At 41.3% G+C, this 27,500-nt stretch overlaps 1 long non-coding RNA gene across 1 annotated transcript in view; it reads left to right on the forward strand.

Annotated features, from left to right (window-relative positions):
• LOC123521649 overlaps positions 1–27,500 on the forward strand; it is a 234,355-nt gene that overhangs the window by 114,653 nt on the left and 92,202 nt on the right. The window lies entirely within an intron of this gene.

The raw sequence follows: 27,500 nt of genomic DNA on the forward strand, positions 1-27,500 counted from the left end.
TTGCTGGCCTTTAGGAGTGTTTTCCAGTCCAGTCTGTTGGGGCACCACGCCCTGGCCCCAAAGTCCACCTTCATCATTCCCTGGGGATCTTGCTGCTCCCCTCCCCTGCTGTTCCTCTGCACTCCCCCAGTGCCTTGTCTCAGTGTGGCGGGATCAGATCAGGTGCAATTCCTACACTGTGTCTCTGGTGTTGTCCCCCTCAGGGCCATGGGTCAGTGAGGGGCATCATGTATCATAGTGGGGCTGGCCATTTGGTCCTCTCTGTGGACTGGCTGCTCTAATTGGGGTCATCGTCCTCAAGGCCTGGTGGGCCAGGATGGCTAGCACACCATTCTTTTGACGTTCCTCCAGTAACCATTCATGCACTTTTGTCTCTGTGCTTCTGTTCGTCTACATACTTTCACCGAAGTGAGACTGCACAGTATTTGTCCTTTTGTGTCTGCCTTATTTCACTCCTAATGATTTGAAGACTCGGTTACGTCAGAGCATGTATCGAGTCTAATTTCTCTTTATGATTGAATGATGCTCCACTGGATGTATTGACCACATTTGGCTTATATATTCATCTGTTGGCGAACATTTGGGCCAATGCACCTCTTGCCCATCGTGAACAGTGCTTCAGTGGACATGAGTGTGCAAGTATCTATTTGCATTCCTGCTATCAATTATTTAGGTACAGACCTAGGAATGGCAGTGCTGGGTGAATGACAGCAGTGACAGTTCTTGGTTTAAATGTCTGGGGAACCACATGTTATCCAGTGTGATGATACTCATCTATCATTCTTGGCATGCTTTACTTTTATCAGAGTGAGAGAATAAACTTTGTTACAGTGGAAGAAGAAACATACATACAAACACATCATCCTTTTCGAATCCTGGTCCAGATTTGGAAACAGCCATCTCATTTCTGAGTTGCCTTTGCTTTCTTTGCCATTTGAGAGCCACCAATTTGAGGATTTCAGGGTGGGGAGGTTGGGGGTCATATTTTTTGAAAGCTCTGCCTCAAGTCTGCAGATTTCCTGAGCTTTTGGTACATCAGTCACATGGAGCTTGCTTTTCTTGCCCCGTCTAGAATGGCAAACGTTTTGGGGGTGTTGTAACATTGAATTTTTTTTAAAATCAATTTATTGGGGCTCATACAATTCATCACAATACATAGATCAATTGTGTACAGCACATCTATACATTTGTTGCCCTCATCATTCCCAAAATTCTCTTGCCTCTTGGGTTCCCGGAATCCGCTCATTTTCCTTCCCCCCCACCTTCCCTTCCTCCTCCCTTTTCCCCCATGCACCCTTAATAATTTATAAATTATTTTTGTATCTTACATTACACTGTCCGGCGCCTCCCCTCACCCACCCCGCTGTGCCCGTCCCCCAGAGAGGAGGCCATACGCGGCTCCCTGTGATCCATTCCCCCTTGCTACCTCCCCCTTCCCTCCTGTTATCGCCACCGTCACCCCCGGTCCCGAGAGGCTCCTCCGTCCTAGATTCCCTGTGCTTCCAATTCCCATCCGCACCGCTGTGCATCATCTGGTCTAACCAGGTCTGCAAGGCAAAATTGGGGTCCTGGTAGTTGGGGGGAGGAAGTGTTTAAGAACTAGAGGAAGGTTGTGAGTTTCATTATTGCTATACTGTACCCTAAGTGACTCATCTCCCCACTACCCCTCTGCAAGGTATGTCCAGTTGTCTAGAGATGGGCATTGGGTCTCCATCGCGCGCCACCCTCATTGACAAGGATATGACTTTTCTCCCCGCCTTTGGTGTTTAAAGCCTGGTCCCTTTGGCCTTTCATGATCACACATGTTGGTGTGCTGCTTCCATGTGGGCTTTGTTGCTTCTGGGCTAGATGGCCGCTTGTTTACTTTCAAGCCTTTAAGTCCCCATTGAATATTGAATATTTTTGACTCTGTTGTTCCCAATTCTATTAAATCTGGGTTCCATATACTCATGTAAAAACTTCCTTTTTGAATGACTAATTGGCTTTGTTTATATAATCTTGTCTCCTGAGCAATATCTTTGGCCGTGTGAGTGTGTAAGAAGACAGCCTATTGGAGGGATTTTCAATACACTTTCTGGATTAAATTGGTAGCAAGGACTGTGGGGAGAACTGAGATACAGCAGGACAGGAGAAACACAAGGCTCGCTACGCACACAGAGAGTTGCACAGGGGCAGTTCTGTCCTGCCCTGTAGTATTGCGGAGTAGGAACTGACTCAATGGCAGTGAGTTTGCGTTTTTGGTGTATAATATTTCCACCTTTATTGAACAATTATTAGCTTCTTGTCATATTTCCTTCTAGATGTATTTAGAAGGGATGAAACATTTTGACTAGAATTAAGATCCCTCCCCCAACCTTCCTTTTTCTTTTTCTTTCCACTTGTCAGAAGCAAATTAATCAGAGGTGGGGCACCCCATTCCATTCATTTACTATAGAAGTAGAAGTTTATGAGAATGTATGTTTAGTACAGAACTATTTTGTGTCTGAACTACTTTATATTTACCTTATATACATAAGTATAAGCCAGCTCGAGTACAAGCCGACCCGAAGATCAGCTGAGGCACCTAATTTTACCACAAAAATGACATCTAAAAATGTGCTGAAAAACTCGGCTTATACACAAATATATACGGTATTCACCCTGTATTTGAGAGAGATGCATGTCGATATGTATAGATGTGGTCATTCTGCTGAAAGCCTATGACAATCTGTTATTTGAGAATATTTTGTGCTTTTCCATTTTGCTGACACTCTACTCACTACTGGGTTTCTAAGGCTCTTAACTATGTGCAGGAACTGAAACCCCAGTCTTTCTCCTGTAGACCTGGTGGTAGTTTTGAACTACCAACCATGTGGATCACAGTCAGACATGTAACCACTATACCCCCAGGACTTGCTGGTCTGCTGATGACCATCTATAATTTTATTTTTACTACAGTAAACACTTTTGACATGTATAAGTTTTCTTTAAATGCCCGTAAATATAATTCTTAGGACAATTAATTGCAATTAATCAGCTTGGGACTATACAAAGTTGAATAAGATATATATGTTCGTTCCTTCCCTCAGGAAGTGTACAGTCTGGCCAGGCAGTGAGGAAAGACAGCTGTGTCTGTTAAATGGATGTTTGTGCCAACTGAAGAGGGAGGTCAGGCTTTGAGGAGGTCCCACATCAATTTATGTTGTGAGGCCCTACTACATTGCTGGAATAGCAAACAAACGCCCTGTCTTCAGTTGCAGTTGATAACAAGGTTCGAGAAGAATAAAGATATCACTCAACTAATCCAGCAGGAAGACAGCAATAGTTTTTGATGCTCTGTGAGGCTGCCCCATGCAGACTTGGTCCTGTGCTCTCTCAGCCTTCCTGCTTCCAGGAGGATACACAAAATGCCATACACACATACAAAGAGATATTATTCTGCCACTAAGAGAGACAAAGTGTTGATACATGATACACTGTGGAAGTATGGACAGTATTGAAAGACATTGCATGAAGCAAAATAAACCAAGCACACAAGGATAAATATTATATGCCCACATTTGTATAAAAAGACAAGAAAATTCAAATAAACAGAGACCGCAAGGTAGTAGTGGTTAACTCGATCAAGAGAGAGGCGGGGAAATGTAATAGGAACATCACATTTATTTAGGGGAGACTGCACAGCTGATTATTGTAATTACTCATAATATTTTGGACATCTATATAAAGTTGAATTGGAAGAGGTTGTATGATGGATACGTTTACAGTAATCACTTATATCCACATCTACACCCCCACACACACATACACACACACAGTACTGCTGTGGCTGCTTTTGTGCAACCAATGCTTTGTCGGATTTGATTCCTTGATTGGAAGGTTTAGGACCATGGCTTCATGGAAGATGCCAGTTAATGGCAAGTTTTTCTTCTACCTCTTTGGTCTTGAAAGCTTGCAGGTGGCCAGATAAGGCAGCACAATTGGTCTCTATGTGCCTGTGGCAACGGAGGAAGGAGAATCAGGAAAAGGAGAAGGAACATAGAATGTGCGACTAATTGCTTCCTTCAGCAATCCCTCATTTGTCATGAGATTTGATGAACTGGATGGTTCCGGGCTACCATTACTGAATATTTTGATCAAAGATTCCATAGCAAAATTCTGATCAAATAGAGGGAAATGCAAAACAATTTCCAATTCCCATGAACTCTAGATTTTATGGAGCCATGTGGTGGATGGCCCCCTGAAACTGATGTCCTGAGATCCTCTTTAAACCTTAAACCAAAAATACCCCTGAGGTCATCATTCAAAACAAATAATAATTAAACTTTACTAGTAAAGAATGCCTGCCTTGAGCGTTATGCTCTTTTAAGAACTACCTTTACAAGGTCTAATTGATGACACCAACTGGACCGATTAAATGGGACATTTCCTGGTCACATAATGGTTACGTGGTGGGCTGTTAACTGCAAGGCCAGCCGTTCAAAACCAGCAGCACTCTGCTGACGACAGAGGGGGTTTCCTGCGCCCTTAAAGATTTCATCACAGAAACCCACAGGAGCAATCCCTCCTCCCCTATAGGGTCACTATGAGCCAAAATTGACTTGAAGACCGTGAATTTGATTTTTGGTTTGCTGGAGTGGGAGGGGGCAGTGAGTTTATATTAATGATAGTGTACTAAGAACAACTCAGGAAAGCAGAGTACGAGCGGTTGCACAATTCACAGTGTAATCTAAGTCACTACAGTATACACGTAAAAACTGGTGAATCTGTGTATGTTCTGCAATGTAAATTCTCAGCCACAGCAAAAAAATTAATTTAATTTGGAAAAACAAAAGGAGAAGTACAAGGGAGGCTTTCTGAGAGAATGAGAAATTCTGAGAGAATGAGGCTTTCTGCCCCTTATCCTGTTGTGTGAAGTATAGACCTGTCCCAGGTGTAGACCTGACAACTTCAGTGGGCCAGATGAGTTTTTCAGTCGGTGTGAGAAATGCCTTTTACACCAAGTGATGCCCTCCCCTGGCAGCTGCGCCAGTCTCTCTTTCATCATTCCTCATGATCCATCATCCAGAGGATGCTAGAAGACACAGCATCTAAGTCCAAATAGGAATCGCTGCCTGTTTTCCATCTTGGCTTATTTTCAAAAACCTTTTAGAACTTTTGAACTGCTAGTACTCTCACGGGGCATTGTGCAGGAGGGCTGATAAATAAAGATCATGTTGATGTGTGTACACTTTCTTTCATATATAGCTAGAGAAACATGCGCGTTCCAGATAAGCTTCTCCTAAGGAAAAAAAAATGAGATTCTAAATGCCGAATGGGAATGGGAATAGAAGTTTGTTAGTGATGAAGTCTTGCTTTTAGAAAATCAAGCTGAGAGCAGGTTGCATGGAAGGCCCTTTTGTTTATGTTAAGTTTAGATCTCCCTCCTTTATTCGCATACTTATACTTTTTTTGGTAATAGTCACTTTCTAATTTATTCTCCAGCACTCTGGAAGAAAAGGGGTGCCTGCATTGAACAAAATATGTTATGTGGACATGAGATTCGAAACAAAACAGAATACTTCTGAATATAAAAATTAACTGCATATGAAAAAATTTCCGAACACTTTTCCAGATCAGGCTGGGGACGGAAGCTTTATTCATTTGCAACTAAATAAGGAATAGTCATTAATTATACATAGATTAACAAATAAGATTTGTGCTTTAGAAACACCCAATCCAATAACTCTTTGGTTTTTAGATTATTTTAGTAACATTTTGAAATAAATATTTTGATTACCCACATGGCAGCTTTGATTTGAATCAGCCAGGTGAATGCTGTTGACAGGATTTAGCTCAATGTTGGTGACATAGACATTTGTTTGCCCAAAAGTAAAACAACATCAACAACAACAGAAAAAAAACGAGGACTTCAGCCCCAAACTTCTTTAGGAAAACATTTAAGTCTCACCTGCAAGGTGGGAAATAAGAGACTTTTATTTATTTAAAAGATTGTGTCACTTAAAGTCAAGGTAATAATTGTTGAAAATGATTGATTTGGTTTGACACCAGAGTTTCCGATTTTAATTTTTTTTTCTTTCCGATTTTAACTTTTTACGACAGTGTTTCAACTCATAACTATCTTGGAATTGAAAGCTTTCCAGGGAACCTAGCAGGCGGTCACTGGGTAGGTGTGGAAGTCACAGTGGGAGATTTTCTAAAATGAGGTCATGCCAAGCTGGGTCTCGCTCCGAGATTGTGCTGTGCTGTGCGGGGCTGGGTGTTTGAGACATGCAGAAGCTGCAGTGCTGACTGAGGTTATGAACAAAATTGTTCCCGGGATCAAGTTTGGTCACATTGCCTTCTGACTGGTATTACTAACAAATTTTAGGTGTGTGCATTTCAAAGCTTGAATTGTGACCCAGAGGGGAAATTCTCATTGTGTACCCTCTAAGTAGTGTGTAGGTCATGGAAGCACCCCCACTCAGACCCCCTCTCGGGGCTTCCCGTTGTCACGATCACACCCAGCTGGGTGGCCTGTTAGAGCTGTCTGGGTCTATGCTGCAAGTGTGATTCAGCGTTTGATTTTTCTGAATCTGGGGAAAAATGCAGAGAGTTTTCAGGCTTCGTAATCAACCACATTGTTACTAATCTCGAAACCTGCTAGATTCCCTTATTTCTTAATTGCTAAGGGTAGTGGCAAAGGGAGCCTCCGGGCTGGGTGAAAGATATGATAAATGATATGTTTGCTTAAATTTCTGTGGTGTCATTTATTTGCTTCACTATTTGGGGTCCTTAGAGAATCTTTTGCAAAATAGTTGGACTCCTTTAGGAATTTATATGTGTATGTGCATGTGTGTATCTATGTATACATATATACATATATGGCTGTTAAATTTTCTAAATCCCCAAAACTCAAATTTCTTTCATAGCACAAAAATTCACTTGTGAGAAAAGTTGAAAAATAAATATTATAATCAGCGAGGCATCACAAATAACTTTTATGTCTAAATCATGCTATTAAATGCTTTTTTATTTTTAAGTAGATAGGGAATAAAATGGCTGCATAGTTCATAAAGCGGTGTGCCATTACTGCCTGCTGTGCCCAAGAATTATGCCAGCTTTTTACGCTCATGAAGGAAAAGCGGATTAGAACTGAGATCAATGCATTATCCTATATTTCTTATTGTGCATTCTATTTCCTTTCTGAGCACCTTTGTAGACTAAATGGCTACTAATGACATAATTACAATTGTTTGTCACCACCATAATGCGTGATTTCCTATCTCATCATGAAGATGTAAGTTAGATAAAGGAGGAGTTTTGGCAGGAAGACAAAGTGCAGTGATTTATGGAAGGCCAGATGTGGTTGTTAAAAGCTTTTCTTCAGAAGGCGCCATTGAGTGATGGGAAGCAGGAACGGCAGCGTCGTGGCGCACACCCTGCCCGTGGTCCTTGGTGGGAGTGACACCGTTGCTCATGGGAGCATGACAGATGAGCCACATGTTTCATTGTTGTGCACAAATTTTAGGTTGGAATTTAAACAGGGTAAGGAAGGTCCCAGTTAGCTTAGATCAGCCAAGTTGGTGTTTAAAAAAAACAAATGAGACCAAGTGCTGCTGATATTTTCGATTGGCTGACTGAATTCAGTCGGCACCAAGATCTCTTCTATTTCTGTCAAGTTTCAAAAAGGGAAAATCCCAGCCTCGCAAAGGAAATAGAGAGGTTAAAAATGAGAATTCAAAGAAATCAGGAGCAAGTGTAGACAAGATATTACTTAAGCACTGTTGACATACATAGTGCGCACATAGACTTGACATATATACAGTCAGATTAGATGGATGCGTCTCAGGAAAGAGGCACAATTTCTGGTTTAGAGTTATTTGCACACACAAAGCTCTGTTAAAATAATATTAAGACTCTGGTGTGATGGAAGCTATGAGTGGCTAGAAGGCTGTGTGGCTGATTTCAGAAGCAGGAAAAAAAAAGGTTCGCTCTTTAGAGCATTCTGGGGCCAATGGAGGTGATTTTTCTTTCTTTCTTTCTTTCTTTCTTTTTTTAATATCCAAGCCTTCCTTTGCTCTCTCCACCTTCTCCCTCCCGTGAACATTTTTATTTATGGAGTGGGGACACAGACTGTGAGGCCTGGCTCTGTAGAATATACTTCAACTCGGCTAGTCATCAGAACCTCCCTGCTGCTTCCCGCGTGGACGAAACGTGATTTCACAGAGGCAGGTGCAGACACAGAGCAACTTAGATCGCCTCAGTCAGGCGAGTGACAGCACGGGTGGCTTCTTGGGTGTTCCATACTCCTGGGACCTCATGGCCATCTCAGCGGAATACATCCATGCTGCAGACCTGGGAGCTAATGGTTGGATTTTCCCGTTCTGTGGTGCGATGCGCACTTGACATAGGGATTGCTTCATGTTTACTTTCCTGCAGCCAGAGAAGACGCTTAATGGAAGCAGAGACTGTATCCCCAGTGCCAGCCCTGTTGCCCAGCTTATAGGGAGTGTGTACTAGGGACGGATTTGTTGATTGGATTTTAACAACCACATAGACCAAAAAGCGCCATTTAGGAAACACTTGGAGTATATTAGCATAAGACCTCCCCCAATTATGAATGCTTCTCCACATACTGTGTGGAACAGTTGATATAACTTTTTTTGCTATCCTGTCAATTGAAAGTGTGGCAGCTTAAAAACAAAACAAACCTACTGCCATCAAACAATTCTGACTCACAGATAAGAGTTTCTGAGGCTGTTAATATTTGTGGGAACAGATCGCCTCATCTTTCTCCTCGGGAACAGCTGGTGGTTAGCAGCCCAATGTGTAACTAGTGACACCACCAGGGCACTATACAGTGCCACCAGAACCCCATTAGAGGTGGTCCCCTCCAAATAGGATTTTGTCTCTCTGGCTGTCATCCTGCAACTCCAGGCTCTGCCACTTGGTGGCTTGTATCCAATTCTTAGACAGTTTCGGGTACAAACTCAGAAAGATAGGGGTCCTTCCTCCCATGCTCCACGCTGTCTTCTGTGTTAAAACAGTTGATATTCTTTATGACTCATGTTGAACCTCATAAAGAGATTAATTCAATTGAAATACAAGAACAAAACTTCTAAGAAATGAATGAGAACCAGGGCCAGCCAGCTTCATGGGTGACTGACCTGTGCCTTTCCGCCCGCCCACGAGACTCCCCACTGAGACGGGCTGGCACCTGCTCTCATGTTCTGTCATCACCATCTTGAAATTCCTCACTGTGTTTAGCAAGGGATCCCACGTTTTGAATCAGGCCTCACGTGATTTAGCCAGCCCTACTCCTAAGCAGGTGCTCTTCTGTCCTTGTGATCACCTGGTACGTTTCTGTTACTGACTTCTCTTAGCTGTACCAGAATTTGTTACTTGAATCTACATTGCCAGCCATCTTACTTGCCCATGGCTCCTGAAGGGCTAATTAAGCCCACACATCTAAGCCAGTTTGTCACACTGTGATGGTTGCCTATCACTGTGATGTTGGGGGTTTTGCCGTCAGTATGTCCTTCACCAGCAGGATCACACATGGTGTACAGCTCTCTCCAACGAGCTTCTAAAGTAAAGTAAACTAAAAAGGCCTGCCAATCTCATTTTGGAAATTAGAAATGAACCCTAGCAGAACAGTATTCATGATACTGCAAGAAGCCGTCAAGGTTGGAAGGCACTCAGAAATCTCTGTGGCTACAGCCCTGGACTCAGATGTACCAGTGGTCACAATGCCGGCATCAGATCACCTGGCAGCACTTCATTCTGTTGAACGTGAAATCGCCTTGAAGTGGTACCGACTCGGTGACTACAAACTATAAGAGTTTTGTCTTTAAGAGATATAAGCCTAATGGTTAAGAACATTGGCTTGGTCCAGACTTCCTGTGTTCAAATCCCAGCTTTGCAACTACCCACATGCTATCCTAGGCATATTATAGTTTCCTCGTTTAAAAAACCAGCCATTGACAACTCTATGGGACACTATTCTGCTCTGACCCTCATGGCAGTGATACGAGTTTAAATGGATTTGATGGCAATTGGTGACATTTTACAGATGTTAAACAGAGAAAAATAATGGAGAAAAGTGTTCTGCATAGATGTACAATGGGATGATGAAATAATAGAGCTTCTGAAGATTTAAATGAAGTAGTCAGACCAGACTTTTTGGAGAAGGTCACATTGAAGCCAAGGTACAATTGGCAAGAGAGAGGCCAGCAGCAGCAGCATTTCCAAGCCTGCAGACTTGGGGCATCGTTGTTGAAACCTGAATGTGACCATGAACTTAATGTGTTGAAAGGACAGAACAGAGGGAAGACTAAGCTGGCTGGCAATGGGTGTGTGAGGAGAGGCTAAAGACTCAATGGGAGACCAAGTTGGGGCCCCTACTCTTGCAGGACTCTGAGAATCAAGGTCACATGCTCCCTGGGATTTATTGCCCTTATTATTATTTTCAAGCTGAAAGGGAACCAGGAACCTGCTCTCTCATAAGCTGAATAATTCAATCAGTAGACCAGTCTCCAGGTATTAATTAGGGGGGAAATGGATGATTTCGCCTGGATTATCCAGTAAATTCTCTAATTAAGAGGCATAATTCTGAAAGAGCACTGGAATTAGAGTCCCAAGACAAGTCCCAGCACTACTGGGACAAGCCATTTAGTTTCTCTGGTGAGTTATTAATGCCTTTGACACAAGGTTGGCACAATGATAAAGTGATGTAGGGCATATGGCACTTACTTGGTGAATGGCAAATCACATCCAAGTATAACGTCATTGTTACTGATAATCACCATATGAGTTGGAATTGACTGACCATACCTTGTTTTTTAAATGTAAAGAAGCATATATGTATTAACTTAAGAGATTTTATGTCATTTATAGAGAAACCTAATAGTCAAATTCATGGTAGACATAGTCACTCCTTAGAAGTCAGTGTGTTGAGACTTTGTCTCATGAGCTTTGGACATGCAGTCAGGAGGAACCAGTCCTTGGAGAAAGGCTCTATGCTTTATAGAGGGTCAGCCAAATAAAAAAAGAGGAAGACCTCCAATGAGATGGATTAGCCTAATGGTTGAAACAACGGGTTCAAACATAGCAATGATTATGAGGATGATGCAAAATTGGGCAGTGTTTCGTTCTTTTCCCACAGGGTTGATATCAGTTGGAACTGACACAAGTGCATCTAATGACAACAGCGTTAACACTTTGTTCCCTAAATGGTGGTTAGGTACTCGTGCTCACTCCTGGATGATCTGTTTGACTTCTTTTTTTTTAAGTTTGGAGTGTTAGAGCAAATGGGCATTTCCTATGGAATTCTTTATCCTAGAATTCCTGTTACTTAACTGAATTTGCTTAAAAGAGCCTGTTTGTATTAAAAAGCAGTTCTCTAAAGAGAAGCCACAATTGTTATCAGACGAAAATCCTGCTTTTCCAAAAAAAATTATGCATCTCCTTGGAGCTTGGCTAGAGGGCATGAGTGAGTGATTGACAAGCCGCTCTGTGGGTGCTGGCAACTTAGTGGACATTGTAGCCATGTTGTTGTCATCTTGAAACAATTAAAAATATTCTCATTTTGTTTCCAGTGAAAGTTTACACAGCAAAAATATGTTCCCTTTTGACAACCTTTACACAGATTATTCATGATAGTATTATGTTTTTCACAATGTATTAACCTTGTAGTTGCCACTTCTTATATCGGAGTCAGCTTTTCTCTCAGTCCATTTCTCAGAACTCCTGTTCTACGCAGGAAGACGTGGGACCTCTATCTATGTCAAGGAAAGGATGTGACAACAGATTTCATCAGTCCATTTCTCCATGATTAGCTTTGGTTGGGAACCTTTCAGAGTCCTGTAAATGGCTCTGGGGAATCTGAATTTTAAAAACTTACAGGTATTTGATTTCTTAGAAGACCTTAGAAAGATTCTGTAAGAAAAAATATGTATGAATTGTTGAATGTTAGACTGACGATCTGCTCTGTGAACCTTCACCTAGCTCACAATAAAAAGTTTAAAAAGGCAAGAAAGAAAGAAAGATGATCAGATTACTGGAAGGCTTTATTGTTAAAGTTTAGAGAATTTTACATTCTGCTTAGAAATCATTTTTGAGTTTTATTAGAACATTTAACAGCAGTAGTGTTAATACATTTAAATATGACCCTGGAAATGGACTATGTCAGCTTGGAAAGACTACTCTTAACAGGTTTTGGTTTAAAGACGGGTTTTGTAGGCAGTAAGAGCCCTGGTGGCTCAATGGATAGACCTTTGGCTGCTAACTTACAGATAGGTGGTTTAAAGCCACCAGCCGTATCTTGGGAGCAAGACATGGCAGTCAGATCCAGCCTTGGAAACCCTATGGGGCCATTCTACTCTGGTCTGTGGTTTTACTAGGAGTGGAAACTGACTCATCAGCAGTGGGTTTGGGGGGTCTTTATAGACAGTATAGTAATACCTTTGTGATCTAATTAGCATCTAGTGCATAAATGTATGTGCTATTAGAGAGGCTAGTATATATAAAATTATAAATTGTGACATTTTATGGGGTTTTTAATCATGAGTCTTACAAAGTCATCATTTACTTAACTATGTGAAATGTGGCCTTAGACATGACATCATGTAAGAACCAGGAGACACAAAAACAGAGAATCAATTTTTGATTATAATGAAGGTTTAGTATCAGACATTTCTGAATATGTGTCATGGTGATGAGTCATGATTCTTGCACCTAGCCTGACCTATTAGGATTGTGTTTCAACTTCAAGGGGTTTTCAGATATAAGCCCTAAACCTAATTCTAAGGTTTCAAAATGATTCACATTCAAATATACTTTTATGTTTTATAATTAAATATTTAAAATATTGCTTACGCCTACATTTTTACTATTCTTGGGCATATTATAATTATTTCTTTAAGTTCGCCAATAAAAGAGCCCATTTCTTCATTAGTAAATTATAAGGCTATCTCAATTTAAAAAATAGTTTGAATGTGGCTTGTCATCTTAAATAGCCATTTCAGTTTGGAGTTTTCTTGCTTTTTTCATTTGTTCCTTTTGTAAAATGTGAAGATTCTTTCTAGGTAAATTAATCCCTTCTAAGCGATAAAATATCTTCCTTTTTGGAAAGGGTTATTAGAATCTTGTTCTTTATAAGCTTAAATACCACTTATGTTGGAGTGAACAATACATGAAAAAATTACACTAGTTAAAAAAGAATGATTACGACCCAAGCCAAGTATGTCGCAATTATATGTTCATGGAAAAGTGAGCTTTCTACAGGGAAAAGCGTGATATAGATGCCCATGAAATTTCCAAAGTTTAAGTATTTTTGTAAATTAGGTTGTTCCTACTTAAACAGGTGGCTCTAAAGGCTGGTTTCACTGTTGTTTTAATCATAGTTTAGTTACCATGGAGAAATATGCAAGTTAGCATTTATACACAGAAGTGAAATTTATGCTGCATAGATAATAGCCTAAATTTAGCTTGACTTAAGTTTACCACTTCCTTTTTTTTTTTCAACAAAAAAGAATAATAATAATATAGCCCATCTATTCATTAACAAGTTAGTCTCTTTAAGCGCTGTTATATATTTTCAAAGAGCCCTGCTGGCATACAATTTAAGCACTTAGCTGCTAACTGAGTGGTCTCGGACTTGAACCTCCCTCTATGTGGAAGTCAGCTTCCATCACGATGACTCCTTGGAAGCCCAGGGAGTCTGTTCTGTTCTAGCTGGCCCCTGGGGTCACTGTGAGTGAGATGGCGGCAACCGCAATTGGATCAGTTGGAGTTTTGGCTGTTTTTTGAGGATTCCCGTTCATCAGCAGTGGACACAATTGCCAGTGTGACCTCGTCTCGTGCCGAGTACACTGTGACATATTATACTTGATTTGCTCTAATTGTGTCACCCTTAAGATGACTAAAAAGGACGTTGCAGAGTTTAAAATCATTTACGTGGAGGAAAGCTGATGTGTGCACATATTGCCTCTAATTGGGCTTTTGTAAAGGACTGTTATTTCGAATGAAAAGTCTTCAGAAAGTATACAGGCAGTGACGGGGCCCGCCTGACTTCAAGAGCCCCAAACCAATTTTTTGGTTATGATTTGAATATATTGTCTCAAAAAGAAACTCGGAGACAGCTCTTCATTAATGAGCCCGGTGGAGGTTTTCTACCCTGAGTGAAGATAGTTCCTTGTGTGGAATTCCTGTGGGCGGGTGCTGCCCGCCCTGCCATGCTCGTTGCCCAGTCCCTTAGGGCGCAGGCTAAGTTTTCAAGGACAAATGTAGTAAAAGTGTCCTGATCCAACATGAGGTCCCCCAGCACGGAGAGAGAGCAGCAGATCCCTTTCAACACCAGCTGTTCTCACAGATATAGATTGCTGCAGTGAAATTTTCTTAATATAATTCAGGAAGCTCTAGAGAATTCTCCAAAACAACTGTGCCAACAAGGAAAGTGTTGAATTTTTCATCAGCTGCCCAGTGCCGAGAGTTCGTGGGCACTCCGTTCATTCATGACCAGATGTTCAGTGTAGTAACGCTCCGCAGTTAACTTGAACCCTGTGGCCTGTTTACCATTGGCTGCAAGGACATTGGCAGCAACCTGGCATTGGAGAATTGAGGCCCGAGCAAGCAAAAGACTGAAGTGTGTGTCTGTGGCTTCCTGGTTTCCAGCAGCGACCAGACGAGGTAGGGAGCGATGAAGGAAAGAAACAGCACCGTGTCAGTCATTTTGGAGGCAGGGAGAATTTGCTTTATGATGGTGTCTTTTGGGAACAGGAGGCAAAACCCTAAATATTCCTTCTTATTGGGGAAGAAAGGCAGTCTTTGTTTTTTGGGGACAGATGTTTCAACCTGTGTCTAAACCACAAACTTTTACTTTACTTTTTAAATTTGATGGCAGGAGTGGTATGCATAGGTGCTTAAGACAGTGTGGAAAATCTTTCTAATTTGAAACCAGAGGAAATCCATTGTGGTGACTCCTAATATAAAAACCTTCCCCAGTCCAATCTGGGATTGAAACTGTGTGACATCTCTAGGTAAACTCCGCGATCATCGAGGGAGAGTGGTCTGATGGCCCATTCACATGGAACCACAGTGTTCTTTGTGCACGTGCTTGTATTCAGCCATTTTTTGTGACTTGCGATAAGAGCTGGCGTTCGGGGTAGGAGGGCTTTTTAAGTGGTGGAGGCACTTTGGGAATCAACAATAGTAGGGTTTTCCACTTTGAAAACAAACCTTCCTGAAAAGAGTGAGAGGTGCTTGACTTTGGACGGGCAGTGGGCCAGTCATGGGCGAGGGGCAGAGTTTGATAGTACGTGGCTGGCCTCAGGTGCCAGACCCTGAATACTCATTGTAACTCTTGAAGGAAGAGCAGTAATGGCAAAGGAAATTAAAAAATAATAACTTTGACCATTTTTAATTTGGAACTTAACCTGTGGTGCCACCCAACAAGAGTGAAGGTGGCCTTTGATTACTTGAAATCAGAGTAGCAAGTCTGGAATCCACTGGAATCCAGTGTTTGCTTTTTGGAGACTTGGATTGTGTGTTCCTCCTATGGAACTGCTGACATCTTTGGCTTGCCCCCAACACCCCTTGGCACACACTTGCTGGCATCCACCCATGGGGCACAAAGGTAACTGCGGGGTCCCTTCAGCTGAACCTGCCCTCTGACTGTGTCTTCTCTGGTTAAGCTTGCTGCCTCTGGTTGAGAGGGTGGTGGTGAACACTTCCCCTGCACTCCCTGCTTACAGGCTAGACAGGTCACAAGTTGCACCGAGAAGTAGAAACTTCTCCTTACTCCATGTAACCCTCAACCTTTAAATCACACTGAAAGCCTATGTGTTCATTTGTCTGCGTGGATTTTATTTTCCTTGTTGTTTGGTTTTTTGGAAACGCACCTTGGCTTGACTTGAGCAATAGGATTCCAGCGGTTTCTGGACTAGGGAATCACACCAGGTGAAGGCACGGGGGCTGTTTTCATGGGCACGGGCTTGCTGATAGAAAAGTGAGAACCAGTTTACAGTAGCTCTGACACGACTGTTACCTTTCTTCAGTCCTCTCCAGCTGCTCGGAGCCCTTCGGATGCCTTCGCGGTGCACACAGTTTGTTCTTGGGTGTGAAAGCAAACAGTATTTGAGTTGGCAGCCAACTTCTCTTTCAGTGAAGTTTGCTGCCTCGGCAAGAAACCACAGCATGAGCTTTCTGCTGCTGAAGCTTTCCACGGGCACCCATGGCCTTTCCGCACATTTCCTTGGTTTAAGGAAACAGATTTTTGAACCTTTTTTTTTTTTTTTTTAAAGACAAAATGCCAACATTTAACAGCTGGAGTTAGTATATAATTTATGGTTTTCACTTTATGTTCTTGCGGATGTATAAAAATTAAAAATCCCCAATTATTGTTAAACTATGCAAGGTTTTGCAAAAAAGAGTGATTAAAAATAGAACCTGTGTTATGAGGAACTCAAGAAAGTCATTGTTACCTAAACAGGTATTCTCAATTATTCTATCTTTAATGGATTTTAATTGTTATAATTTACTCATATTCTATTACATCTCTCATAGGAGATGTATCTGAAAGCTCTTTGTTTTACCTTTGAGGAACAAGTAGGAGTTTGTTCGTTTGAACTGCTTCAGGGTTTTTTTTTCATTGTAGCATGTTAATCCTCACTTTTAGGTGACCCTTCTTGCTGTAGCAATTCAGTCTGGAACATCTTTGTAAGAGCAGAGCTGTCTCTGCAACCTGCCAAGGTGATAGTCTCTGTCAGCAGGAACCCTGCTGCCCTCATGGGCATTATCCAGGCCTCTGTCACCCATAGAGCCCACCAGTCCTCAGTTTCCCTTCATTTCTTTGCCATACAAGTCATGGCCACACCCTCTGCATTTAGCAGGTAGATTCCTCACTGTCTGGAGGCCCTGAGGAGTTGGTGAGCTGTCACATTCTGTAAACGAATGCAGACAGGCAATAAAGAGGTAATTGAACACTGCTTCAGAGGAAGGTGGTATTTTTTTACCTGTAAATAGACTGAATTTGTGCATGATGTTTTTTTGCTGCTGTTTCTATAGATAGAAAGAGTCCAAGGACCCCACTTCTTAAGGCTCCCTAAAGTCACACCTTTAGTTAACAAGTGGCTCTAACATCTTTGTTTTTCTGATTTCTTAGAAAATAAAATAGGAAGTGAAAAGGCATTCTGCTTGGTATATGGTGTGTTACCGTGAAGATCATTTGATTTACATGTAGGATTTAGGGTCAAAACATGAGCTGTGATGAAAACAGGACCAAATTTTTCTTTTCAAGGATGGTGGCCGTTAATCATTTTTATCTGCCCGCCTTGTAGACTTGATTAGATTTATTATGCATGCCTCATGTTTATGGCATTTTTATTATATGTTGTTAATTTGTTATAACTGCCACTGCGTTTCCCCCCTCCTTCTCTTTTATTTCCCCCCTCTGAGGACCTTTGAAAGCAACTAAGTGTCAACGGTTGCCTTATGCTGTAGGAAGCGTCACTTGATTTAAAATTTATTAAGAAGCTATAATTGTCAACAGGTTAAAAAATAGTGTCACCATGTATGTGTTACTTCTGCGTTTTTTAGTGCAGTTGTGTTCAGCATTTCCCTTTTTCCAGCCGATGATGAGGTGATGTGTGATTGGGGCAGACTTCAGAGAAGGCACATTTCCAAAAACAGTTCCCCTAGAACCTGGAAGGAAGAGATTGTCGAACGTATCCTAACCTGTTGTTTTCTTCTTTAGTGGAAAGTTGCACTTGTAGATTTTAAATCACTGCCAGTAAAACAATTGGGCTGCTTAGTGTTTAAGCTGCTTAAGAAGTCAGCCAGTTGAATGATGCATTTTAGAACAACATACTCGATTTTAGCTGACTGGCTCTCAGAGTGGTTATGGGATATCTGTTAAATATAGAGACAATTCTTTAAAGGCCGACAGTTAAAATGGGGAAGCCAGAGAATTAACTTGGAAATGACTTACGATATGTCTACAGGACATTTAAAAAATAAAGTTAGGAAAAGGAAATTCATGGGCTGCATTGGCTACATTGCAGCCAGGAATTTTTACTTTTCATTGGATGGAATTGGCTGGATATATGGGTGATACATAGGAACAGACTTTCAGGCAGAAACATTGAGAGACATTTTTCTTTGTATTGTATGCTGTGCAATTGGTTTGGCATTGGCATTACAAGGCGCTGGTTATACCCAAGTCAGTTTGTTGTTATAAACTTTTTCAGTAACAGAGAACCACCTATTCTCTTAAGAGCATTCGCAGTGGAAATAAACAGAAGCTGAGTTGGACAGTGGCTTTGTTTTTGTCAGGAAGATTGAACATATGGGTCTTTAATAAATACTATTTGAAGATGAGTCGGGTACAGTTATTGAGATTTTTAACATGTAATGATCACAAGACTTCTGTGTCACTTTTAAGAATTGGTGTACAAGATAGGAACTGGAAACACAGGGAGTCCAGGGAGGATGATCCCTTCAGGACCAGTGGTGAGAGTGGTGATACCGGGAGGGTGGGGTGGAAAGGGGGAACTGATTACAAGGATGTACATATAACCTCCTCACTGGGGGACGAACAACAGAAAAGTGGGTGAAGGGAGACGTTGGACAGTGTCAGATATGACAAAATAATAATTTATAAATTTTCCAGGTTCATGAGTGATGTGGGAGCGGAGAGGGAGGGGGAAAAATGAGGAGCTGATGTTGGGGGCTTAAGTGGAGAGCGAATGTTTTGAGAATGATGAGGGCAATGAATGTACAAATATGCTTTACATAATTGATGTATGTATGGATTGTGATAAGAGTTGTATGAGCCCCTAATAAAATGATTTTTTAAAAAAAGAATTGGTGTACATTTTCACATTCTCTGTCAGAAGTTCATACGCTCCTCTGGAATTAAACTATATGAATATAAAGCATTTACAGGCAATAGTAATTCATTAGTTGTGATGCAGTTTCATTGTCAATACTTGTGTGTACAATGGTTTATTAATTCTCTAAGGCTTTCTTTATAGTGGGAGAGAAAATAAATATAATCAGAAAAGTGTAAAATCTAACTAAAATCATGAGTTCTTCCCAATTGTACCAATATTAAACAAACTAACAAAGGGTGATGTGTTTACTAATGAGTAACACAGCAGTTCAAGTTCATACCATTGTTAACCCACTTCTAGGTTTTCGTGTTGTCATAGAGTCATGGTGTGCACAAGACAGTTGTTTGATAGCCCACCCCCACTCCGACTTCCGCTGCCCAGATTGACCACGTACAGAGTCACTTGCCTTCTCCAGACGTGAGGGTGTGGGAGGGGGCAGTGGTGTTTCAAAAATTTTGTGGAAAAGGAAGTTATAAGGTAATACATTTTACACCATACTTTGAAGCCCCTTTATAGGTAGCCTCGTAATTACCCAAGGAAGACAGTCCTGTCATTGTTCATGGGTAACAATACTGATGGGAAATTGACTCTTAGAAAGCTTGTGGGATGTGGACATAGCAGAGGAGCAAGATGGATCCAGGTTTTTTAACTACCTCTGGACATGAGAGATCAGCCTTCTGTAGACTGTGACCAGTGGGGCACCACCACGACCTTTTGAGCCCAGGAGTTTTGCGATGGGAGCTGTCATCCAGGATGCTTCATCAGTCATGATTTAATAGAGATATGATAAGGAATCTGGATTGGAGGAAATTGTGTTGGTTCTTGAACATGCCACTAAGAGTCTGTTGTAGGGTAGCCGAAGAGTATGGAAAGGTAGTTATGGAGGGGTTAAAAATGGTGACATTTCACCAGCAGGATTTGGTATGAAAAACCTTGGCTATTGAAAAAGTTGGGTTGGTGTTATCAACCCATGCCTACAGAGTGAGCGAGAGGGAAAACTGGGAAGTGATAGATTGATGTTTGGATGTCATTTTAGGTGCAAGTTTTCATGCAACGTCCTTCTAGAAAGCAAACATATGCTTTGATATGGAAGTCAGTCAGTGCTGGAGATGTGCATTTGAAATCAAAGAAGAGCCTATAGAGAAGGGGAATTGTCCGTCTTGTGAGAGGAGGAAGAATCGCCAGAGAAAGAAGCCAGGATGGGAGTGAGACCTCTAAGATACAGGAAAATCAGTCAGTCAGTGCTGGAGATGTGCATTTGAAATCAAAGAAGAGCCTATAGAGAAGGGGAATTGTCCGTCTTGTGAGAGGAGGAAGAATCGCCAGAGAAAGAAGCCAGGATGGGAGTGAGACCTCTAAGATACAGGAAAATCTTTCAGAACACTGAAGATGTCAGATTTGTAGGCCATGCTTCAGACACATGCCTATACATATTCATACATGTATACATATTCATTCACATATTTACATACGTATTCCTGTATACATTCATGTGTATTGCTGTGTGTATTTGTATATGTATCTTATTCATTAGTGTGCACCATGGCCATCAGCCCACACACTTGGGAGTTTTTCCTACCTCGGTAAATGGGGAGAGAAAGGTAAGGTAGGGCATGCAGCAACTCTTCTGGTAGCAGCTGCCTGGAAAAATTCTACTCAATGTTGCCACAGCTCAAGAGCTGTGTAGAAGGAGACAGGGCTTACTTCTAGTGTGTATAAGGTTCATGCCAATGCATTGAATTTTATACCCCTAAGATGAATTCTAACACACAAGCCTGGCTGCTTTAAATACTGTAGTAAATGCTAAATGATTTATAATAGGTTTTTACAAAATGCAGCAGTACCATTATGCTGTGAAATATGGTGTAAGAGTGGTCAATAAATATGCTAACTTTTATTTGGGGTGATATTTCTCTCCCTTGACTATCTACTTATCACATGAAATGTATAAGGAAAGCCCATTGCTTTCCTTGCTTTTGCCAACAAAGGAGTGTAGTCAGAAGTTCTCCAGTCCCCTTCCCTGCTCCACTTCGTAATTTTTAACAAGCCTATTATTACAAACTATAGAGACTTGGTTGCAGGGGCGAGAGAGGACCTTTGGTGCTTTTTTGGTCCTTTTCCTAAAACCAAAGGAAAGGTGTTTTAGTGGCAGCATCTGTTTTGTTACCAGTACTGGTTGGATCAGAAGGAATAACGCCCTTTCTGTTGTCAAGATGCCTCTAAGTTACTGACTTTCGGGGTTCTATTAAACACAGCTGTAACAGATGCTGTCATGTTGTGTTAGGTTGAAGTGGCTTCTTCTTGATTCCTTAGATGACTAGTTACTAAGGGGCTGGAAGTGTTTGGCCACATTCCAAGATTTCAAACTTTAATTTGCTGCTTCCCTACCTATACTACTCTGGCTTTCAGTAATGTGAACTTTATGCAGGTTCAAATGGGCGATGATGCTCATTTTAGGAAAACATATTTAGAAAACTCTGCAGATCTGCGAGAGTCAACTTGGAATACCATTTGTAGTTCGCCTGAAACTCTCTAATTGGCCACGTCATCATCCTTTGAGACGCCAACCCACTCAGTCTCGTTTAGGTGGAAGTTTATAGAGCAAGTTCTTTCCCCGTCAACAGTGTTTGCAGATTCTGTGCGGGCTCTGGGCGACAGCAGTCTTTCCTCTTCCTCCGGGAAGTCCCTGTCTCCATTCCCCACGCTTTCCTGCGCTCCCTGCCTCCTGAGCTTTGTTGTTTGGAAATGCTGTCCTCTTGGTCTTCAGAGTAGAATTTTTCTGAGGAAACCATTCCTCAGGCAGGCTCTTGTTCACATTAAAGTTGATTCCTGGGAGTCGGTGTAGTGACAGGCCTTGTGGATGGTCTATCCATTTCTATCAGACTAGTAAGTCTGGTCTTTTTAATGATTGGAAATTTAGTTTTCTATTTCCCTTCCACTCTGTCTAGGATCTTCTATTGTGTCCCCATCAGAGTGCTCTATATAGTGATAGCCAGGCACCATCTAATGCTTCTCGTTTCAGACTAGTGGAGGCTGTGATTCATTGTCCATTAGACCTGTGAACTAATTGTTTCCTTGAGTCTGATTGTCTTCCCTTTTCTTCCTATATGAGGGGACCAATAGTTTTATCTTAGATTGTGCCTTTAAGCTTTTAAGACCCGAAAGCCTTAACTTTTGAAATTTTAATGAAATGGGCTGGAATTTTTATGCCTCATGATAATTCTACTGAGAGTTCCTGGAGGCTTCATTTCTACCATCAGTTTCATTTAGGAACTCTTAATATTCCTTCTTCCCATTGTTATTCTAATTTCTCTCTGTTGTTGTTAGGTGCCATCTAGTCAGTTCTGACCCATAGCAATCCTACGTACAACAATACCTAGTCCTGAGCCAGCCTCACAGTTGTTCCTGTGGTTAAGCCCACTATCACAGCTATGATGTCAATCCATCTCCCGGAGGGCTTTCCCCTCCGTCACTGCCCCTCCACTTTACCAAGCATGATGTGCTCTTTAGGGACTGGTTTCTCCTGTCCAAGTATGTAAGGCAAAGTCTCGCCATCCTTGCCTCTAAGGAGCACTGTGGCCATACATACCATGGTACTTTCACTCTCCTTCTCCAGCACCACAATTCAAATACACCGATTCTTCTTCATTCTCCTGTAGTCAGTGTCCAACTCTCACATGTTTATGAGCAATTCAAAGCACTAAGGCTTGTGGTACATGCACCTTAGTCCTTGGAGTAACGTCCTTGCTTTTTTAATATTCTAAAGAGGTCCTGTGCAGCAGGTTTACCTAATGTAAACATGTCTTTTGTTCCCTTGACTGCTGCTTCCATGGGCATTGATTATTGATCCTGGACAACTTGATAACACTTCCTTTCTTCCCTCATTCTTTCTGTCCCAAGGTAGCTGCTTTATAAAGAGGGACATTTTAGGCTTTCTTCTGTTTTGGCTCTATCTACTGAACTTCATTCTTTCAACTACTCCTCTTTAATCAGTCAAATAAGCTGTGACTTGAGTTACATCTCTCCACTGCATTTGAGTTGATTCCAGCTCCGAGAACCCCTGGAGGACGGAGTCGAACTGCTCCATAGGTGTTCCCAGACTGTAGATCTTTAAGGAAGCAGACACCCTTATTATTATCTCTGGAGTAGCTGGTAGGTTTGAACCATTAACCTGGCAACTAACAGCCCGATGCTTAACCCACTTCTTCTAAATATCAACATTTTCTCGTTGATCCTTACCTTCCCATAGTAAGCCAACAGTGTGTCTCCTTGAAGTTCTGGGCAAACCCTTGCTTAACCCCCTCCCAACCCCCACAAATAAATGAAACCTCCTCAGCCTCACAAACGCCTATTTTATAGGAACACTTAAGAGGTAGCATCTTATTTACTCTTTAGATCACTTTTCTGTCTTCTAAGTTATTCCATTCTCTAGTCCACTCTTAAAGCACCTAATCTGTGTTAATGAATTTTCTTCCTTCTCCTGAAAGTGAAAGATTGTAATGAATGGGTAAGTGGTACCTTTTGATGCAGAGCTAACTACAAGTGTTTGCATTTAGTGAACCTCCTCATGTCACTTGGAGCATCATAGTGTCAGTCACCATAACTGTCTTTTTATGGTGAACATCCAGCAATTTCCTGGTGCCAGTATCTTTCATAATTTGCACAGTGACAGACTTGGTCAGGGCTCCCAGAAACTAAGAAATAACCAACAAGCTTTAAACTACCTCTTAATGTTTGTTTTACAAATTCTGATTCCCAAATCTAAATGAATAAAACCTATTTATCAGCAGGATGGTGATCCCCAATGCCTGGAACCTGAGTCCTATACCTTTTTTTTTTTTTTAAAGATGTAAGCTTGGTCTTTCCTGTAATCATGAGGTCTTCCAGCACTTAAGGTCAAAGGAGTTTGACTAAGCATCTGAAAGTCCAGTCCAGGTAGGTTCCAAGAGGGTAATGAACAAGTCTTTAGTTGGTAGGCTGGATTCCCTTGAACTGGCAAGCAGGAAAATTAAATGGGAATCTCCTCTTAAGCTATTAATAAAAAATTCTTGATGTCTACTCTGATGGGACTCTAGTTTCACACACATGCATCGCAACTGCACCTCCATAACCAAGGAGCTAGGCTGGAGCCAGTGTCCCCAAAGCCCATGATCCCCAACTGTTCCTTGGTGCTGTTTGAAATGGGTTTTTTTGGGAGAAAGGATTCTGGGGATTCAATTTCAAATATTGACTTCATTGAGCTTGCTTTTAGATTTCAGAAAACCTAATGTAAATTCAGTCATTTACATGAGATTAAGAGTTTCAGAGGACGGAGAGCAGGGACCAGCCAAACTGTCAAGTTCTTTGGCTTCTGTCCATAAATATTTCAATCTGCAAGTTCTGATTGGCAATTTGATAGATGTTCTGTATGAATTAATTAATACTTAGCAAATAAGTAAGCTGGTCAAATTTCTTGTGAAATTTGGCATCAATATTGGAGGAATGCATTTAATAAAAAGAATTATTTGTAATATATATTACGTATATAATATAATGTTCATTATATGTACATATATGTATATATATATAACAATCTGCCTCAAGCTTTGAGTTAGTACAACTAAAATAAGTTATAATTTACCCAAGAAAGAATGACCTGTTCACATTATGTGCAGATGTCAGGGCAGGGAGAATGACAATTGGTTGTACTTATCCTATTTCCAGCATTTAAATTCAGCATTTCATCTTTGTTTTTGGCCCCTCAAATGTAATTTTTCAATTGTACTATCATGTTTTAAAAACATTATTCATATGGGAAGAAAAAGCAGATGAATTTTAATCCTACTACGATAGTGTCTATGACTCAACCACAGAATTGTTGGTAGTGGAACCACCAGAAACAGTTCTGTTTTGGACTGGAGGGAGGGGAGGATGCGTAGTTGAAAGGCCACAGAAGAGATGCATATTCAGTGATCGTAATGAGAGGCAAACACAACAATGCAAAAATTGTCTTATAAAAAGAGATGTCTGTAAAGAGTCTAGTCCATGTTGTGGAAACTTCATCTTTAAAAGAGGAAACATTGTGCATCCCAGATGTTGAAGAGCATAAGGTGTTGTCCCTGGTAATGTGAACCTAGCGATTCTGAGATTTAGAGATTGCTTCATGCTCAGTGCATTTTGAGCATTTCCCTCTAAGTGAAAGGAAGCTAAGAAACCCTTGGTAAGCCACACCAGATACCTTACCAGTCCAAAGGAGCATCTGGCATACGCCCGTGCTGCCTCTCTTGACTATTTGCTATTGTTGTACCTGATTTACGCAGGGTTGGTTTATTTTGGACTGTTGGCTTCTCTAATCACCAGCCTAGGAATTCTTGGCTAGTGTGTCAGGGTCTTGTGGATATAAAATATGAACCGGCAGCTCCCCATGAGGATGCTGGCCATCCTGATGTTTGGGTAGCCTGCCTGACCGGCTGCCCACTAGGGGTCCAAATTTCAGACTCCACTCTAACCCAAGGAGGCAGAGTACTCCATTTGGACAGCTTCTTGACCTCATTTTTAGTTTTTATCCTAACCTAGCCCTCACCACCCTCATGTTCACTTGACTGATCTTTCCAGTGTCACCATTCTCAGGCCTCCTTTGTGGAATTTACTTCTATTTTCTGTGATTTTTCACCTATGTATCACCTAGACATCATTGGCTTCTGTGTTCCCTGAAATCCCCTTGCTGATCATACAAGGAACAACATACTTACTGTTAATGCAATTCCTTACAAGAAAACAGAGTCCCTGAGTGGTAGGGACTGTGGAGACACTGACTGCTTACCCAAAGTCTCTGAAGAGAGGCCTGGAGAGATTCTTCCAGACGTTCAGCTATAGAAAGCTCTACAGAGTTCCTTTTCTGTCTTGACCCTCATACGGCCACCCTGAGCCAGAACTGACACAAATGAGCAACTGGATTGGGACTTTGATTTTAAAGGGAAAAGTAGGATCAGTTTCCACCGTGCAATAGTGCCCTAAAATAAAGACAAGAAAAGCAGGCCCATGATGTGGAGACACAGAGATCAACGCTGTCTACTGAGGAGAAGGCGGATAGGGGTTTTCATCTTCACCAGCCATGTCCTTGCCCTTGCAGCTACTCGACTCTGCTGTTTTAGGCTCAAATCAATCAGAAGCAATGCTTAAATGGATATTCACAGTTGTGTCCCACTAACATTTTATTTAGAGACACTAAAATGAAAATTTAAGGTACTTCCCTCATGTTATGAAATCCTACCTATTTTTATTCAAACATTTAGAAATATCATTAAAACAAATAAATAAAAACAAGCATCATTAGCTTATGACCTGCCAGCCACATTTAGCCCACGGGCCATAGTTTGCCTACCCACTGAGAAGAATATCTCATTGGATGTACTTGCCTACTGTTAGCTACACTATTGAGCATAAGAAGTTGTCTCTTCATTAAAAGTAAAGCTTAGCAAGTACTAGAGTTATGCTGAATTCTGGATGAAACTTTGTCCTTGTCACAGTCAGAAGGGTTGATGTGGAATTTGAAAGAGAACCAGTTTCTAAGTATGAAGCTGAGCGCTGTGTTGCTTGATCGCTGACACCTAAAATCACCGTAGTGTTTTAAGTCTAGACCTTTAGGAAGTATTGCTTTTATCTGTTTGTTCTGCCCAATTCTCACCAAAGACTTCCATGCAGAAACCATGACCATGTGGACACAAATAACACATGGAAGAAAGTGAGGGAGAAAATGGAAGGTTTTTCTACACGGTAGCTAGAAACTGCCAAGATCCGGATTTTGGTGGTAGGGGACAGGAGGGTGGCTGACTATTTTAGACACGAGAGTAAATGTGTAAAAGGAGGAAAGAAATACTTTCAAAAAGTATTTCTAGTTTGCCGACTTAGCCGCTGCCTTCCTTCATCTTTCTGATAGAACCCGATAGTGTGTAAACTGTGTTATAAGCCCTCTTCCCACCCGCACCTTCGTTGGCATTTGTGTGCCCTCTCACTCTGTTCTAGAGGTACCTTCTCGTCTCACCCCAGCAAGAGCAAGAGAAGTTCATGTCCAGAACAGATTCTTTGATCCAGCCACTTTCTGATCACTCTGTGGTCACCGTCCAGTGTTTAACTCCTAAATATTGGTGTTATCCCTTAGCCTGTATTGATTCCTCTTCCTGTATAACTGGTTAGGAATCCTTGAGTTATTGCTAGAGTGAAAGACTATATTAATCTCTATATTAAAACATAGCATTGACTTCTGATGGATGTGAGAATTTAAATATTAGCAATATTGTGATGTTTTATTTTTCACTGTAGTAGACATAACCCCCCAAGTCTGTGGACTTTTAATAAAGAATGTGTTTGTACAGAGAATTCATAGGGTCATCATTATTAATGCAACCAGCACAATAATCATTCTTCATGTGACCAGCACACATGCATGAGATGGTTTTGTTTTAAAATCTCTTCTTAAAACAAAGTTGTTTTTTCAAGTTGCATTACTTTCCAGTATCAGCATGAACCAGGAAACCTTACACCAAGCAGCTTGGTAGATACGTTCTAAAGTACACTGTATATAGTTAGTTCTTAAGTAATTACCCACATTGTGAAAGAAGGTCTAGTTTCAAATTCTGACTTAGCTAACTAGGGCTTTTGTAGCCTTAT

This window comes from Echinops telfairi, unplaced genomic scaffold (genome assembly GCF_000313985.2).
Source record: "Echinops telfairi isolate 266 unplaced genomic scaffold, ASM31398v2 ScPeMD7_31;HRSCAF=116, whole genome shotgun sequence".
NCBI lineage: Eukaryota > Metazoa > Chordata > Mammalia > Afrosoricida > Tenrecidae > Echinops > Echinops telfairi.